The sequence below is a fragment of the Xyrauchen texanus genome, chromosome 3 (genome assembly GCF_025860055.1).
Source record: "Xyrauchen texanus isolate HMW12.3.18 chromosome 3, RBS_HiC_50CHRs, whole genome shotgun sequence".
In the NCBI taxonomy this organism is placed as follows: Eukaryota; Metazoa; Chordata; class Actinopteri; order Cypriniformes; family Catostomidae; genus Xyrauchen; species Xyrauchen texanus.
In genome coordinates, this window is record NC_068278.1 from 24,079,638 (window position 1) to 24,087,118 (window position 7,481).

Here is a 7,481-nt window from a genome sequence, read left to right on the forward strand (position 1 = left end):
CAAATACTGCATTGTGTCAATAGATCATGGTGTCACAACCCTCCCATCTGCAAAGGTTTGGTGTTTTCTTGTTCTTTGGAGATGCTTCAATGACTTGCAAATGTGGCAAACTTTCCACATTCAAAATACGCCCAAAGCAGCCAGAACACACAACACAGAACAGACTGGTAAATTACTGAGATGTAATAACTTAGGATAGCAAGTTATTGCTCCTCGTTCATTGAGAAGGTTTGTTGTGTCCATTTTTATATTTTCCGACTATGCAAAGTTAGTTGTAATTTCCTAAAGTTTGATATCTTCCCAAATGGTTTTTACAAATCCATGGGTTGTTAATATGCACTCTACACATTCAACTAAAAGGTCATGATCATCATTTTTGGCAGGTCAGCTGATTGTGATATCTGGAGAAGCTGTTAGAGGGTGAGAAGACTCCAAAAAACTCATGAACTCATGCTTATTGGTACATTCCTGTGTGATTTGCAGGTTTTCTTATTGAACTATTTAATACATTTTATTCAAGACAACTCTCAGAAGATTTTACATATTAATGTGGGTATGACACATTGATAGAATATTGGTCTTAGTGACCTAGATGTGCTATACTGATGCTGCTGCTACAGAGCAAGTACGGACACTTGCTACTGCTAGATCATACACAGAGACAAGTTAAGCATGTTTGGCATGCTGCTGCACAATTAGACATAAATACAATCCCCAAGTAACAGATCTTGACATGTTATGCTGGAGAGGAGGAGGGTTTCAGAGAAAACTCATGTAGTGTGCTGCAGTGAAACCAGCATACTTGCAAATTTAAATATTAGGCAAAAAGTATGGAAGTTGGTTGGCAACTTGCATACATATATGACTAATACACATCAAAGGACTTATATGCTTAAACCATGTTAGCCGATTGGCTCGATATATCACATGTGAGTGAGCTGACTGGCTAATATATAAGTTCAAAGAACCTATCAGCTTGCAACATTTCATGCCTGAACTTAGTCATTAATCACAGCAAGGACATACAGTACCTGCTCTGAATTACACAGGGCTATACATACTTGCTCAACATACCCTAGATCAGGGGTGCCCAATACGTCGATCGCGATCTACCAGTCGATCGCAAAGGCAATGCTGGTAGATCGCACAAAATTTAAATGTACTTTCGATAAATTTTAATAAAAATATATATAATGTCTTTCCATCTTTTAGTTTCTGTCTGACTTGCACTTGACGAGTAAATATTGACAGAGCGCGAAATTGCGATGCTACTGCCCGGATTTGGCAAAACTGTCTGATTCCATTCAGTTTTGCCTAATCCGGACAGTAGTATCGCAATTTCGCGCTCTGTTCTCAGAAGTCCTTAAAAGGCATGTAGGCGCAAACCTAGTTGTCATGGCAACTGAATAAACAAAACCTCGCCTGGTCAATATTTATTCGTCATCAGAAGGTAAATGCCCTGGCTATTGTATTCTATTGTGCTGTAGGTGTTTTGGGTTTAGTTTTAAAACTGAATGATATCAACATTGAACATTATTATATATATTTTATTAATTAGAAGACTAATTCCATTTAGGGATAGGCTACATGCAGTAGTCCCAACAAGCATTTTCTTATTTTAAATGAAACTGTGTTTTTTTAGTTGGTAGATCTTATTGAGTTGGTCATTTAAAAGTAGATCATCACACAAAAAAGTGTGGGCACCCCTGCCCTAGATGTTGAATTTACCTGTTAGTTAAGATAAATCTTTAAGGGATTATTCTAAATTCAAATTAATCTTACATAAATATAAAACACCTGGATACTCTAGAAGCATAATCTTATCATACAAATTTGGTTTTAAATATAGTGTAAATAATATTTTGTGATAATCTTGCAGAGATAATTATTTTCTGAGTTAGAGAACCAAATATCTGCAATTGTAGGCCAGATAAATTGTGATAAACTCAGTGATTTGCAGTCACCTTGACCCAGACTCATTTTGAGTAATAGGCTATACTAAAGTAAAAAGCAAAGTCTCTAAATTGTATTGATTATGTCTTGCTAAAATAATAATTATTTCATTAGAATGCTGAGACTTTCTATTTTACTTTAGTGCATAAACTCCTGTGTTTTTGGGTCAAGGTTAATAGAAATGATGGAGGAGGTCACAATTAATGTTAACAATACAGTATGCTTCTCAGTTTAGTTGATTTTCATTTTGTAAAACTTCATAAGTTTAATTTGTATTGTTTGGTGGAAGATCCAGTTTTGAAATCTAGTCTATTAATGACAGAGGGAGGAAGAGGACAGTTGTTGTCTGGCTCAGGATGATTGCTCTCACTGTTCCACTCCAAGTAGTGGCATAATCACCCTTTATCAGTGTGCAGAATGGGAAGGCCTGTGGCCTTTAAAGCTGCTGAGAGAGTACTGTGAAACTGCAGGTGTGAAAGAAAATAAATTTAGCCCATTACAAATGTTACCATAACACACAGTGGGCGCAAGAGGAGAGCGGCATTCTTCATCAACAATTGAGTCATTATTCATTTATTTAATTCATATATGATTTTGGAATACCCACTCCCCAACATAGATAGTGTGTCACTCACCTGGACCCATTTACACTGGGAGAAAATGTCAGCGATGTTAGTACACTAGCAGAGCAAAACATATCTTATTCTCCAAATAGCCAAATAAAGTAAATTTCACAATGGGAAATCACTAATGCTTATGCAGAAAACCCTATACAAAGAATAGACGAAGGAAGTATACTATTGGTGTCCCAAATCTAGAATGGGAGGGTACATATTATTTCCCATTTTGAAAATAGTGTGATATCTCCTTGAAGATAAAATGACAGGTTTTAATGCACAAGTGGAGTGGGTGAATGGGGAGGGGGACTCATTTACCAGAAGCAGAAAGCAAAGTATCAAAAGTAAAGTGTGCCCCTTCTGTCTGGGAACCCACCTTGCAGAGGCGTCAGGCTGATAAAGAGTGGAAAATGCCCTGATCTGCCATGAGCACACTATCACTTACACTCGTCTCATAGCTTCCGGGACAACAAAGGTCTGGGAAGAACTAGATACACGTGTGTGTGTGTGTATAAATGTGGTTTATGAGGACATTTCTAGTGTCCCCATAATTCAAATTGCTTAAAATCATACTAAACTATGTTATTTTGAAAATGTAGAGAAAAAATGCAGAAAGCTTTTTGTGAGGGTTAGGGTTAGGGGATAGAATGTATAGTTATATACATAGTTGGTCCAGCTATGCTACATATGTCAATTTCTCTTTTATTTACATTTCATGATATATAAATAAAGCAATTTGTCAGAGTATTATTATGACATATCTGATAATAGCCAACTAATTTTCTAAAGGCTCAGTGTCAGCTACTAACAAAATAATGTGAACAGAGACCATGGGTTGCCTGTAATGAGAGACCAATACTGACCATACAATTTTTTTAAAAGAGCCAAGTGTGCTTTAAGAAGTGTTTAAATGGATAATTTGAAGCAAGAATAAATGCAACTGAATGCAAACATTATTTCCCACTTATTTAACAAGAGCAAGATAAGCTCCACACAAAAATGAAACTTAATAATGAAACTCATAACCCATAGACATTCTTCCATGGAATACAAAAGGACAGCCTGATCTCATTAACATTACGTGACTGTATCAACATTTTTGCTAAATGGCATTACATGCTTAATTACGTTTCACTGCAATTTCTCAGTGAAATGTCCAGCGGGGATGCCAAAAGCAAGAGAAATTATGTTGTTTTTAAGGTGAATGTTGAACGGAGATTTTAATCTCCCTAACCTAAAACTTTGACCTAAACCTAACCAGTAGTGTTCAAAATGCAAATAAGAAATGAAGAAAACAGCCCCTTTACCAACACCTAAACCTAACTGAAAAAGCAAATGCAAAAAGCACATTTTCTGAAGCAACCATGTAATTTTAACACTTTTGTCTCACATGTGTTTGGCCAACCTAGTCACATAGAGTGAACGTTACCAAATTATAACTACATTTTTGCAAACTGAAATTTATATGCCTCGTTCCACATTTTTAAACATTTCCTAGTGAAATGTACACTAGAGGTGCTACAACAACTGTGCATTTAATTGACTTTCACACAAATTATGACTACAATGGTTGAATATGACAGTAATACTCACACACTGCTTTAAAACACTAGATTGTTGGTAGACCCAGGCTTAAGCCCAGCCAAACACAACCTGATCTAATCAACATTGCATGACCGTAAAGGAGATGTTAAGCAAAATGAAAGCTTCACCATTCACTTTTCTTGTATGGAAAAATGAAAATTTATGGTGACTGAGACTAGCATTCTGCTATAATGAGTTTTCATTTTTGGGTTTTTTATGGTTCAACATCAAACAAGCAGAAAATATATTATGTGGATGTTTTATGTAGATTGTTTTAAGTTTATTTGTGTAGCACATTTCATACACAATGATAGTTCAAAGAAAATTAAGTTTAATATCATTAAGGACATATAAACCAATAAGTAAATAAATCGATTAATAAAAGTTTGATTTACAAATTGATTAAAATGAATACAAATGAAATAAAAAGAAAAGAAATCTGAATTGAAATATATTTCAATATAGTACAGTACAATAAAACAGAGTGCAGCACTGTGCTAAGCCAGAGAATGTACAGGTTATCATCTGCTTTCAGTCTCAGCTAATGTATCACATCATTGACCTTTCATTGGTATCAGTTGTATGGCAGTATTAGTCTCAAAGGGATTGTGGCTTTGAAACAGGTGAGAGGAAAGGCCGATCAGACCTTCAAAAGTGCTACCGCCACCTTTCACTGTTTGTGCTAACCTCTATCAGCTGCCGCTTACAGTGACAATTGTTGACACAGCAGAGGATTCTGTCACTGGCCACATGACCAGCTGTTTACTCCCCCCTCAGAACAACAGCAGGGGAGACAGCTTTCAAACAAACATTTCCTAAATTCCTCAAAGTCCTCACATACAAGACTTCATGCTTTCTTTGTAAATTAAGGACAAATAGCAGATAAGCTCTTACAAAGACGTCTTATTCTAGTATTCTTAATTTTTCCGACTTTATAAAACATTCTCTGAGTATAGTCATATATCTTGATATTTTATTTCATTATGTTATATTTCCAATTTTATCCTTTTAAGGTGGACTAACTTTTTGCACTTGTATGTGTCTATGTTTTATTCAAACTAATATGTCTCTTAGTTGCCTCACTTTGCATCATCATTAAAAAAATATATATTTAAGTCTATTTTTATGATTTAGGCACTTCAATTGTATGACTAATTTTCATCAAACTGAAATGAGTTTAAAGAGTGTACATATTATGAATTCAGAATTACTGTAAAGTACTTAATTAAAATGAATGAGGAGTATAAACATTTTGTTTTAATATAGTTTGGTAAATGCCAAGGAACTACGTTTGCTTTGGCATTAATTTAACTAATTTTATACTTAGCATAGTAAAGTATATTTAAATAAATCAAATGTATACCATTTGTTTAAATTATTCTTTTTTAACATTACTCATACACAAACTCAGGCATACAAATGGATAAAAACCCTCACAACCTTAATTTTTCTCTCAGACTTCATTCTTTTCTCTTTCCATCTCTCTACCTCTCTTTCGCACCCACACAATTTGGTAGTGTGACATTGAGGGTGGTCTTTTCTAGCTGTCATCACCTGATCTGCAGCTTAGCCATGGGGTGGTGGGGTGGGGGGGAATTAGGAAATAACAGTAAATAAAACAAGATACCAATGATTGCATCATTCTTTTCTTGTTATCACTCATCCCAGGGAACCAATGACTATCTGCATATGTATGTACACAAGACTTTTGTATAGGATATCTGTTTTTTAAGTTGTGCTTACTGGAACATAATTGCAAGATGCTTCATCGCTTGACTGAGACTGATACAAAGGCTGCTGAATTCTTACAGTGTAGGAAATGGGTCAGTGTAAAATTACAGATTCATACTGTAATGAGACTTTGTAATTTCATGATTGGTGTTGGTATGACAGATTGCAAAAGGCAAAGGTGCATATGGAGGTTGTATTTGTTTGCCCTTCCTCTGGTGAGCCACTTGCTGAGACTAAATGGGTGGCCCTGTCAGTAAAGTCACCATTCACTCACACAGTCACACACACACACTCTCTAACTCACACACACACACTCACACAATCTTAACCCTATCAGTGACATGCGTAAAAACAGGATATTTTTATGTCAGTCTTTGTCGAGCTGTGGTACGCCATCAGTTCATTGTTTAATGGGCCACCCTTTGCAAGTTTTTTTTAGAGATAACAAATCTTGTCTAAGGGAAAACCTTCTATATCAGTGTTACAGCCTCTGTAATCACCAGGTGCACATACTTCACATGTGTAGAATAGAGGGCACATACAGAGATTTGATTGTCTGCTGAGTTTAGAAAAGTAACTGTGTGTTTTTGAGTGGGAATTATAAGTTGGTTTGTCAGTAACAATTAAGTCATATAACAACTATCAGAAGAAGGTCCAACACAGGTATTTGGGATTTTTTCCTAATAGCCAGATGGGCAGACTTTATTGACTTCTTCATCTTGTTCCTTTCTATTCATCAATAACTTACTGTTGGGGATCATTTCAAACATTGTAGTGCCCTTGAAGGGCACAAGGGGACCTTATTTGAATGATTGTTCCAAATGAAAGTGAGCAACTGGGAATAGTTCACCCAAAAGTTTAATTCTGTCTTTATTTACAGATTATAATGTCACTTTCAAATCTGAATGATTTTCATTATTCAATGGAACACCAATGGAAATTATTTTAACTCTTCACATGGTTTATTTGCCAAATAATTACAGAGAATATAGTGACCTTATTGGTTTTTGTGAAATGCTGTCATGACAATGAGGTTTGATGTTAGTACATAGTTAATTTACAGGGTTTATTAATGATTTGATCTAATTTGACAGTGAATAATGATTTAAAAATGTAATTATGTACATTAAACAAAGTGCCCATGTGGTGTTCAGAAGACTTGGAATATAGTGTATGATCGCATTGATCCATCCATCCATCCATCCATCGTCAACTGCTTATCCTGTGTACAAGGTCGCGGCTGATGATCGCATTGATTATTTGTTAAAATGTTAGCATGGTAACTTTTCATTTGTAATGTTTGTCTTCATGTATGATGTTAATTGAAGTGAGCTTTGGGCATAGTGATGCTTAATTTAGAATGGAAATATTCCTACAGAATATTAGAGTGTGTGTGATTAGGCCAGGTGAGGAGGTTCAACTTGTCTGCAGCCAACCCATTACAAACTGTTATAACACACAGGCACACACGGACAAACAGACACATACAGCTCAAACACTGAATTAGATGGTAAGCAACACAGAGAGGATATAAAGTAAAACATTTAAAACTGATGCTACTAACAGTGTATATCTACATATTTGGACAATAAGATC